The sequence below is a fragment of the Sitophilus oryzae genome, unplaced genomic scaffold, assembly GCF_002938485.1.
Source record: "Sitophilus oryzae breed Bouriz unplaced genomic scaffold, Soryzae_2.0 scaffold_1111_pilon_pilon, whole genome shotgun sequence".
Classification (NCBI taxonomy): Eukaryota; Metazoa; Arthropoda; class Insecta; order Coleoptera; family Curculionidae; genus Sitophilus; species Sitophilus oryzae.
In genome coordinates, this window is record NW_022145740.1 from 85,194 (window position 1) to 98,041 (window position 12,848).

At 28.6% G+C, this 12,848-nt stretch overlaps 1 protein-coding gene and 1 long non-coding RNA gene across 8 annotated transcripts in view; both read left to right on the plus strand.

The window, feature by feature from the left end:
- Positions 1 to 12,848, plus strand: part of LOC115881689 (uncharacterized protein CG45076-like) — a gene marked incomplete at its 5' end in the record, with an annotated part of 225,172 nt that overhangs the window by 80,293 nt on the left and 132,031 nt on the right.
- Positions 1,250 to 4,722, plus strand: LOC115881754. The gene is made up of 4 exons (XR_004050084.1): positions 1,250 to 1,344; positions 2,856 to 2,980; positions 4,257 to 4,338; positions 4,487 to 4,722. It is a non-coding gene; the product is annotated as an uncharacterized LOC115881754 (long non-coding RNA).

The following is a 12,848-nucleotide window of genomic DNA, read 5'->3' on the forward strand; positions in this document are numbered from 1 at the left end:
TTTCTATTGTCAAAGTCAGAATCGTCAAAAATTATAAAATCTTTTAAAATTTAAACCGTCTTCATTGAAAAAAAAATGTGTTTAAATAGTCCATTAACAAAGTAATTATAGCTATCTTGGGAGTTTAATTTAAATTTTACGTACTCAAACCCGTGATAATTGTGAAAAAGTGGCATTAAAACTTAAAAACTGTGTTGTGAACTGTGAACTGCAAAAACCATCGTTGATCGTGGCGTAACGTCGGTTTCCAATGTTTCATAGGTATTTCACGTACATGTCCTTTTATAAAATAAAGTTTCTTGTATGCAACACACAAATAGTGTTTACATTGTTCTTATGGGCACTTTCCAATATAAACTTGTCTCATTTATCTATGCCTTACTCTTTTTATTCGAAGTTACGAGCACGTAACCTAACCTATATTATTTAATACATATATTCAACAATTAAATTAGAAATCATTCAAATTAAATCCATTTATTTCTCATCTCGTTTTGACTAGTCTCAGATTATTATGGAAAACGAATTTAAATATCGTCAAAAAATTAATCATATTACTTAATTTTTCGTCCGTTTCCGTTTTAAGGCTAGTGATAACAGCCGATAAATGTTCGAATTAGCACCAAACAAGTAAAATCAAAATATCCAATTATTTCAATCATTGTTGATGGCTACGTACAACGATAAATTTAGTTGGTGGTATTTCCTCCCTTATTTATTATTAATTAAATCGAATTTAAATTTCGCCCAGGATTATATATAAATTTTACATATGTGTGTATTTATTGTGGTACTTATTAGAGTTTACGTGCGTTTGTCAACAAAAACATCTGGTAACGTTAAAGCGCTACCCAAACAAATTTACATTTTTGACATGTTACGAGCTCGAAATTCAAAAGGTTGCCAGAATTTTACCAACCGTTCCGTAAAACTGGAGTGTTGGCATATTTGAACATGAAAACAGGCCTATCATTTTAGTTTTTGCACGTAGTTTTTTTTTTAATATTGATCGTGGTTAGTATTATTAATTATTATTAATTATCATTTTTGAAAATTGCTGTTTTTGTTGCGTCCTTTAGAAAATTCCCAGTTAATAAAATTGAATACCTATGTTATAATTCAAAGTTCAATATCAAAAATTTGTCTGGCTACAGTAAGCGCGTGGTTTCCGATTAAATTTCACCTATCTGAAATTAGCTAATTTTATTTTCTAAATCCGTGTGAGTTGGCATTCCTTGAAAAAGCGTCAAAACTTGGCCGTTTCCCAGTAGTGACATTCACTCACATTCCACCTTTTGTTGAACCTGAAGTTTAAAAATTATAACAGTGCATTGAATCATACACGTAAGTACCAATATTGCATAACTTTTTCTGTATTATAGAAGATAAGAAGTAATTAAAACATAATCAATGATTAGTAGACAGTAAAAAATACGGGTAAAAACACTTAATAGTAGAGTTAGTGAATCGTAAATTTTATTTATTTGACTTAATAGTAAAATTTTATTTTCTCTAACCTATTATTTTATGTCATTTGTTGTCAACATGCTAGTATTTTGTTTTGTTATACTATGCATTATTCTAACATTTGATATTCAATTCTAATTTACAATTTTTTAATTTAAATCAGACAAAATATACATGGTGTGTCTTAAATAAGTGCAAATAATTTAAGGGGTAGTATTTTTCGACCCCATAAGCACGATATAATAAGGTTATTCTCGCGAATTTTTTTTTAATTTGGAATTTTTTGAAAAAAATTTTGGATTTTTCTTAGTTTAGTTGTAGTTAAGTTTAGTTTTAGTTTAGTTTTTTAGCAAAATAAAAACACTAAATCACCACAATACACCAAAACACTTTTACTTTTACACTGGACGCGCGTTTCGCTAACCATGTTAGCATCATCAGCAGATGATTATAAACTCACTTTATAATAAACTCATTTTATAATCATCTGCTGATGATGCTAACATGGTTAGCGAAACGCGCGTCCAGTGTAAAAGTAAAAGTGTTTTGGTGTATTGTGGTGATTTAGTGTTTTTAGCTTTTTAGTTAAAAAACATAATTTCACATTTTATTAATTTACCTAACACCCTGTATATTTGAATTATTCCTTTGTGAAGATTTTCTCCTTCCTATTTCAAGCATTGCCTATGCGTTTGCGTAAATCGTCTTTGATTATACAAATAATCAATGTATTTAAAAATTGCTTTAAGTGAAATAGACATTTTTCTCATTGTATGTACAGGGTGGCCAACTAAGAATGAACGCCGGCTGTGTCTCAGAAACTACTTATCGTATAACTTTGGGAAAAAAATTCTAATAAGTAAATCGACCAAGAGAAATCGCTCTTTTAAACGAGCCCTAGTTTGTTTAAATCGGTTAACCCAAACCAGAGTTATCCTTATTTTAATAAAAGCAAGTTTAACCTTCCCCCACTACTTTATTTTATGAGATAGAGCAAAACACTCTAATCAAAAAAAATACAAATTTCTCGAAGATTACAATAGTAATATTTAAAATACTTGTTCACCTGCATATTTTTGAGAAAAAAACCATTTTCTGATTGGCTATCAGCGAAACGCCCCCTAGCGGACATTTTTCGAACTTGAAAATAATTTCCAGCGATTTCTCTTGGTCGATTTAATTATTAGAATTTTTTTCCCAAAGTTATACGATAAGTAGTTTCTGAGATACAGCCGGCGTCCATTCTTCATTGGCCACCCGGTACAGGGTTTTAAATTGATATTTAGTGCGACAGAAGTTATAAATTACTCTTAACTTTTCAGTATGAAAACATAGATGTATCATTTAATAAAATATGCATTAGTAGATCAAAGGATTTTTAATTTTAGGATGTTGCAACTGAAATATACAGGGACGAGGATGGATATAACTTCCGATATTTTCCCGATATTAGATACTATTATGACGAAAAAATTCAACGACCACTCAGCTCATACTATGATTATCCATTTAGGTAACTATCACATTAAATTAAAATATATAAAATATTACAATAAAACTGTCTCGTTTTAAAAGACACTGAACCAATTTAAAAAAAGTTATAATAAAAGTATTTGAAAGTGTTTTTTGAAGATTTGAAATAATTATATCATATTATATTTGATATCTTAGTCGAAATATCAAAAACATATTGATGTACTGATTTAAAATTTTAAAATGTGTAAACAATCTATTTATACAGGGTGTCCCAGAAATAAGTGCAAGTATCTTAACTGGTAGTATAGCTTAACCCTAGAAACAAGCGTATGAGTTTTTTTTTCGCGACAAAAAATTTGAAAATTCCAAAATTTATGAAAAATTTTTTGGATTTTTTTTTAGTTTTTAGTTAAAAAACATAATTTCTTCATAATGTGGCAACATAGGTATTAGATTAAATTTACAAGAAAGAAAATCTAGAAAAGATCCAGTGGTTCTCAAAATATTAGCAAAAAATCATTTTTTCTTGGAAATTTGTGAAAGTAAAATAACTCCGTTATTTTGGACTTAATTGAAAAATGATAAAGAGAAAATATGTTTCTTTTATCGAGATCTTATCCACACCTTAAAATGCTTGCACTTATTTCTGGGATACCCTGTATATGAATATCAATTTACAAAATTCTTTACTACTTAAACACGGAATTAATTTACTATTTTTGTTTATTTTTATTTGTAATTCAATTTTAATATATAAAATTTTATAACAAAGTACATATTCATTCAAAAAGTGAGAACCTAATTATACAGCTAAATTTGAGAAAAGGAAATCTTAAAACTAAAAATATTTAAAATAATTAGTAATGATTTAAGAGTTATATTTTTAGAAAAAACTCTATGAGTTTTCACACTTTTCTAGTTGTTTCTAATAATTTAATTAATGTATCATTCATATACAGGGTGATTTTTAACCTATACGCATAAACTTGGGAAATTATTGCTGATGACAAATAATGACTAATAATGGAAAAAACAATAGTAAAATATTTTTATTTACGGAGATAACAAACTATTTGAAATAAAAACAAAAAACGTAAATTCCATTAAATTGAATGTGCATTTACTGATAAAGTTGAAAAATTTTTGTGAAAAAAAAACTCAAATTAATTCAGAATCTAAAAATATTTTACTAACATTTTTTTTCATTATTAGTCATTATTTGTCATCAGCAATAATTTCCCAAGTTTATGCGTATAGGGTAAAAATCACACTGTATAATTGTTATAGAAATTTATATTATTTTTGTATTTTAGAACAAGAGTATGGGTTCCTTACAGAGGTTTGAGAGTATTCTGTGATTATATGCCCTCTGGTTATCCATTCGCAATTCAGAGAGTAAGTTAATGTCCATTTCATATTTACTTAAATTAAAAATATTATTATTATTTTCTGTTTTGTAAAGCTATTTTTGTATTAAGAAAAGAAAAATTTTATAATATATTTTATTATAAACTAATTTATTTCGACTATTTTTCTGTTACAGACCAGCAAAGTTTCATATTTCGATCACTACGAAACAAAGAAATATTTAGCAATTAACTAGAACATAAGCGCATAGGATTATATGCCAATTATATTATATTTGTTTAATAAGAGTTTTATAAGAAACAACAGAGACAGTTTTATAAAGAAAAAACATATTTGTAAATATCTTGTATTTCATTTATATGATGTGTATAATTTATAATGAATATAGAGAAATAAAAATTTAATTTTAAATATACCCTAAATTTTTATTGAAATTTATATTAATAGGAAAAAAATCTGTTGATAAGGAGAGTTCTGGAATTTTCAGTTCATTGATATTTTATTAAACAGTCACTGTTTGATCGAACTCGAAATAACAATGTAGAAATTAGTTTAGTAAATTTGAAAAAATATTTTTTGTTTTGTGTTTAAAGGAAAAGTAATGTCGTTGGATATGTATTTTAATATTTTATAAAGGAAATGTCTTTGCATTCCAATGTCATACGATGCTAGTTTTTAAGGCCTTTTTGTGCAGAGGATGTTTTTTTTGCTAATTGACTCAGTTGTAAGTTGTTTTTTTGTGTTATACAATTTTAAAATGTTAATGCCTTTTTCATTTATACATTTTAGAAACTGTCCTGATGATGGGAATAAAATTCTCGAAAGCTTGACAAATTTGAAAAAGTAGTTTTATTAGCCTGTGTGGTGATTATTGACTGCATCCTCACTTAAATTTTGAGTTTTTTTATAGGATACTATATATAACTAAACAATATTAATATTAACTTATTTAATATTTCTATTTATGTAAGCTGAGAAAAAGGACATAATAAATAAAGAATAAATTAAAAATATTTAAATTATATTTATATAGCTAAATTATCATTGTATTTTAAACGCTATTTATGCAAACCACTTAAGAATAAAATTATATAATCATTTTAATACTTGCAACAAAATGTACTAAATTAATTGAAGAGACTTTAATCCCTAGAAATGCAAAATTTGCACAGAACAAGCCTTGATAGAAATTAACTGGAAAAACATCTTTATGAAACACAAGGCTATCTCTTAATGAAAAATATTCATATTTTATTATTCAGCGAAGAAATTGTTTTGGTTTGAAGGTGCAGTCCGCGGTTCTTCAATTTTCTTTTGTGATTTGCTTAATTTTTACTTTGGCGATTACCAGTTTTTTTAACTCTCTTCTATAATTGCAGTTGCTAATTGTTAGCATTAGCTAATTAAATTCGTTTTTTTTCCTTAAATAAAGGAACGCAAAGAAAATCTTAATAATTAAAGTTCAAACGAATTTGCCTTAGAGAAAAGTTTAAATTAATAGGAGGAATAGTTCGGCAAGAATATTCATTTTGTCTACACAAAAAGTTTTATAATTTAGGGAAGATAACAGAAACTACGTTTGAATGAAAATTACAGAGGTCGTGGAGAAAATCATTTACAAGAGAAAATTATTTATTAGCGTTTCATAATTACCAAGCTCTATAATTTGGTATATTATATTTTATTTTTATCTCCCTTTTTGTACATTAAACGTGTTATTATTAAGATTAAATGAGCCTTTACACTATCCTCGAAATGTTTTACGAAATATTTCTGGAAATATTTGCAATTTTGCAATTTTTTCAATTATCATTACTTTTGATGTAATTTTTTAAAAAGACGAGTTGGTTTTGGTGAGTATTTTCGTAACGTCATATTACGCTGCATCAGATACTTTATACTAAATTTAAACGATACAGTCCTGGTTGTAATAAACATTAATAACGACAACAGAACTAACAATATTAAGGAAAACATCTATAATACTGAAGTATACGAACAAAAAAAAAATTGTAGAAATTACCCTAATACTTTGTATTGCCGTACCTGGCTGCTATATAACTGCCTGTATATGTTTGTTCATGTTGTCATTGAGGCTGCATAATATATCATATTGTGTTATGTTTTCCCATTCTTTTGTAAGGACCAAGCGAAGTTCATTTAATGAAGCTGGTACCGCTTTGCGACCTCTAACCCTCCTACCAAGCATTTCCCAAACGTCGAACGTGATGGGTAGTTCGTAGTAGTATATAGTTCACAATAATCACCAAAGCTGCCTTGTCATATTGAAAAAAAAACTTCAAAAATAAATTATAATTGAAAAAATTGCAAATGGTCTTGGTAGCAAGTTCATTTCGCACTTAAAAATTAACCAAGGCATGTATTGACATGATCCAAAAAACAAAACGCTCAGGAGACATGGTTCTGATCTTAAAATTATATTTCAGGAAAATTTACACACAAAATTATTACACAGGGTGTGTCAAAGTTAGGGTAAAAAACATTCCCTCGATTAACCCTGTATAATATGCAAAATACTAAAGTTTATAAGAAAACTGAGTTTACAAATTAAAGTTGATATAATTATATACAGCTTGCTAAAAAATTCATGAAAATAGGGCTAAAAATAACGAAAATATAACAGTTCAAATTTTACCAAAATTTTCTCCGTTGCTTTTTTTTTGCATTTGAGTGTATTTTGTGAATTCGCACGAAGCAATAACTGTCAAAGTTGTGGTTGCTTCAGAAAAATAAGTTAATATGGAGTATAAATAAGATACCGATAATAATCACATACCGATACCGATTGTAGATTAAATTAGCTATTCCTCTAAGGTTACACAAGAATATTTAGTTTTAATCATTGTCTAACATTATTAATTACAATATAGTAAAAAAATATGTATTCAAAATTTAAAATCGTAAAACTGCAGGGCAATATGCAGTGACTGTTCTGGTGGTCCGCCTTTTATAGGTTTGGTTTGGTTCGTGTAATAATTTTTTATTTTTGAATGGATTTATAACAAACCATGTTATTATTATACAGGGTGGTCCGAATTGTATTCCGGAAACTTCGGTAGCATATTTTGCAGATAAAAATAAGCAAAAAAGTTCATATAAATGTAGGTCCCAAAATGCTTAGTTTCGGAAATACAGGGTGTAGAAGTTTCATTTTTATTTCGATTTTTTCCAAATAATTTATGAAGCAACGTCAATATATGGATGAAAATTGGTGCTTGGGAGTTTTTTGATGAGAAGTTTCATTTTGATGTCAATATAACTCTTACTTGTAGAGGGCACCACCTACATATTTTTTAACTGGTTTGAAGAGTAATAACTTTTCGTCTGTACCTGTATAAAATTACTGAGTAAAAAAATATACATTTGCGAAGTTTTTTACGTAAAAAATGTTTCTTGGTAAGAATCGCTACGAGTAATGGTTCTCCAGATATTTGGAATTGAAATTATCAATAGCTATCATCATTGACATAAATTAAACATGTTGACTAAATAGTTATTAGACTGAAATCATAAATTTGAAATGTTTTTGTGCCAAAAGTTCAACAGAAACTGTTTTATCATAATTTTTTCGCAGGAAAGTTTATGATTAATTTAAAAAAATAAAAATTTCCCAAATTTATTATTTCAGTCAAGTAACTATCTACTCAAGGTGTTTATGTTTTGTCAATAATGACGTGTATTGACTATTTTCATTCTAAATATTTTAAGAACGGCTGCTCGTAGTGATTATTACAAAGAGATATTTTTTACGTAAAAAATCACAGAGATGTATATTTTTTTGCTCGGTAGTTATATACAGGTACGGACGAAAAGTTATTACTCCTCAAACCAGTTGAAACACAAGTAGGTGGCGCCCTCTACAAGTAGGAGTCATATTGATATCAAAATCAAATTTCTCATATCAAAAAACTCCCAAACACCAATTTTCATCTAAATACTCGTATTAACGTTACTTCATAAATTATTTGGAAAAAATCGAAATAAAAATGAAATTTCCACACCCTGTATCTCCAAAACTAACCATTTTATGACATATATTTATACGAACTTTTTTACTTATTTTTAGCAGTAGGATGTGCTGCTGAAGTTTCCGGAATACAGTTCGGACCACCCTGTATATAAGAATATCTTTTATCGACACCGGGTCAATCAATAATTTTCCCAATCAGCTCGATATATTGATGATGTCGCCATTAAGGCCGCATAAACAAACAAAACATATACAATTTTATATATTAATTCATTATAATAAAATTAAATAATAAACATTTTGTAATTATTATATTTCTGCAGATTGAGTAAAAAGTTTTGTTGTTAAATGTCTATGCTACATATTATAAAGGCGTGTTTAAATATTAATCTTATGGTCTATATATCAACATAAAACGTGAAGTAATTAGCGAAATATCATCGTAACAACAGCTGTTTTAGAAACATCTAAATTTACTTATTTCGCTGAGATTTATGAAAAAAAAGTCCTTTGCCTCGTGTACAGATACCGCCACGTTTTGGAAATAGTTCAAAACTAAACAAAATTGAACGAGGCAACAGAAAACACCAAAGAAAAAATCCATCCACGCCCTCTTCACGAGTAGTTTTAATACCCTATTTTTAATTTTATTTTTATATTCTACGTAAAATTTTATATTTTTTTATGTATAAGGTTATATACGTAATATTAGTAGTTTTCAGTAAAATACCGCTGATTAAACTCGACCAACTAGTGTCGACAATATGAGAGAAATAATTGTAGCTGATTTTCGAAGTAGAACTCCACATATACCTTTTAAAATGAAAAGATCGTTTGAAAAGAGAATCATTTTACGCAGTGAACAGGAAAGGAAGTATTTCGAGCATATGATTTCATCTAGCTAATTTTTGTCACATAATTATACATTTATATGTTAGTTTTAATTCTGTAATAATTAAAATATGTTTTAAAAGTGTATTCTTTTTATAACTGTTGAGTATTTTACTCTACATCCTTTAATTTTTGTTAAACTAACAAAAGGTATATCACAGCCACCTAGTTTTTTTTTCAAATAATAAAAAACTACTGACGCAAAGTCATAATAATTAAAATATCTAGGAAAATCTTTGTCTGAGGGGTAGGAATTCCCCATTAAACATCGGAATAATATACTGGGTGTTCCATTTATAATAAAGGAGTAACTTGCTATTAAAAGTGACCACTGTTCCATATTAGTTTTGCCTCAACCTGAATAACTTTTCGGGTCAAATTTTAATTTAGTTTAACATACAATGGTTATTGTAATTAAATATCAAGCTATACAGGGTAATTCAAAATTTAGGTAGCTGTTATTGAAATTTAAAATTTACTCTTTATTTTTACAAAATGTGAAATATGTCAAAATCGTTACACGTTTTAACATATGTTTTTTAATAAAATTCACCTTTATTTTTTTCCTATAAGCCAAAAATTAATTAATATACATATGCTCCCAAAATCTCATTTCCATATAAACTACCGTTCTTGTATGTGAGGCGCCACACTGTATAAATACTTCACATTTACAGTAAAACGAAGAGTGTAAAAAACAATATGAGGTATGCAATTTAAGTTGGGATTATTTTTGGTCTTATAGCAGATATTTACAGACATCTAGAAGACACCAAAACACTTGCCTAGAACTTAAAATTAAAGAGCTTAAAGTGTTTATTGTAGTCGTGGCATTGAAGGTTAATTAAGTTTCCTTGTAATGTGTGCTTACCTCAACGAGATCTTCTTTCTTCTTCTAAAGGTTTATTCAAACATGTTATTCATATCTCTTAGTCCCCTTCAGTCAACCTCTGTGACAGATTTTCATACATATCCGTCAGAAATCGATTCTAGTTAGTTTTAGTGGTTTTCTTGAAAACTGATTGATGATTAATTTTACAGACAACAAAATCAACTATGATTACTGTAACAATTGATGAAAAAAATGATCCTGTATACGTAGTGGTAACGTGAATTAGAATTAGATGAGCATATTACTGAATTATTTTAAAATTTGAGCTATATAATAGGTTAAGGAATAATGATGTATTCGATCAGTCTAAATCAACCAATTTGAGACACACATGGAGTTAAAATCATAGAGGGAGATTAAAAAAATGTTTTTATCAATGCTTCTACTAAAGAAACCTGAAGAATTGGATATGATAATACCGGGTGTTTCTCAAAAGTGGCTCACTCCTATAACTTTTATATGTTTTCAGGTAAAAAGACGATATTTGGTATATTAGTATATGACATAAATTAGGATTGATTGACGTATTCAGTTGTTTTCGGTCACTTCCTGTTTCACCGAAAATGACTATTACTTTTTATTTTTAAATGGCACCCAGGGTTCGGAAATTTACATGTTACTCTTAAAAACTACATAAACTACATTACATGTAGTTAATGTAGTTTATGTAGAGGGTGTAGTTTATGTAACCTAAGTATGTAACTTTTAAATATCAAAGGTTTGAGGCAGGTTTGAGGTGAGATTATAATAAGTTGAAGCTAGAAAACACATAATGTGTCTAAATATTTTGAGTTTTCGTATTTTATAATAATTTTAATATATTGTGTTATTCATTAAATTCTGTTCTTTTATGATTTGGTAATTCTTTAATTACATAAAAAGCCTATGCATTACATGTTCCTATCAAAATGAAATTTTTTATTTATAGTATGTTTTTTTATCATAATATCAATACGTAGTTCATTAACGTAGATTTCATGTAGTTAATGAACGGGAAAAGACGTAATTTTTGAAGAAAAACTACACGTAGTTAAACAGGTAAATTACCTTTTATTTAACTACTTCCGAACCCTGAATTGGCACCCTCGGTATTTTTTTACTTTATTCGATAGAAAATGACACTCTGAATAGAATGACATATCATAATATGTCAGCTTTTAACATTCCCGCTTAAAAAAAATCGTATTTTAAATTTCAATCTAGAGTGCCATGGCTGTGTTAAAAACATTACTTTTTAATCAAGGAGCCTTAGGGAAGTAAATAAATACCAAGGGCGTCATTTATAAATCAAAATTTGTATTATTTTCCTGTGGAAAAGGAAGTGACCAAAAAGAATTGAATACGTCAATCAATACTAATTTATGTCATATACTAATACACCAAAACTCGTTTTTTTTATCTGGAAAAAATAAAAAAGTTATAAGGGTGAGCCACTTTTGAGACGCACCCGGTATAGTATCCTACCACAGATTATACCGATTATAATCTTTGTTTTTTCTTTATTGTTTTTCGTGGTTCCAATTTTCGGAATCGGGCACTAGTTAGGTGACTAGTTTGCGCACATAGCACGCCCACTTATGGCCTCTAAAATTGTGCACAGCGCCTGACCGGCACAGCTATTAGAGAGATATCGGAAAACTGAATAGCGTCATTCAGTATTTACGCGTACCTTATCATGGTTACGATATGCGCGAGTCAATTTTTAACGCAACACCCGCTAATAACGTTACCGCCTGACGTAATTTGCGGATCAATTACGCCAGGCGCTCTTTCTAAATAACCTCTGATAACGTTTAAAAATTGCTTAAATGGGCATGTGCGGGTATTTGACAACCGGAGCCGGCCGGCGAGATCTTTTATTTTAGGTTATGTTTGAATTGTTTTGAATTTAGTTTTATTAGGTAATTTGATATTTAATTAGCTGGGATTAGTTTTAATTAAATAAATATGGCTTAAAATATGGATTCCACCTCTTCCAATACTAAAGAACCTATAAAGAGTCTTAGATTTACAGCAGATGACGACTTAGCCCTTCTAAGAGAATTTGTTGCTTGTTGCCCTAAACCCACTGGCAGACGTTGAACAATAAAGCACTGGAAATAAGCACTTCAGCCCTTTAGTTTTAAAATACCTAGTAAACAAAACAATTTCAAAGTTTTAAATTCAAAGTTAGGTTAAGTTTAAATAGCGGACGCGACGCGATCAGAATTCTTTCCGATCTGATAACTATAAATGAAGAGAATTAATACTACCTCACGTAAAGGAAATAACACCTGGCCTTATTAACGTCCATGCACGCTATTGAGTTTAGCGATATCTCTCTATTACGCTGTTTATTGTTATTTTACGCGAGTTTATTTTTGCGCACAGGAAATTTGACTCGTTTGCACATCGTCATAAAAAACAATTTTCGTGCCACGAATTAGGGACAAGATTTTTATCTGTATACATATAGGATACCTAATCTGTGATCCTACAAATATAGTATAGGTAATATAGTTTATATCCAAACTAATAAAAAAATTAACGAAAATGTTTATATTACAAAATTATACATCAAAACTAATTTATTAATTGATTAAAACATTAAAACATTAAGTTGGAGCAACCTCAATTTATTTTGATTGAATTGTCGAGATCTCGAAACTATTTTCATAACTATGACTGATTATATCCCACCCAACAAAAAACCCCGCCTAAAAATAAATTGAAAATATATAAATCACACCTGTATTACGCTTATTAAAGCTGACACACCTTTGC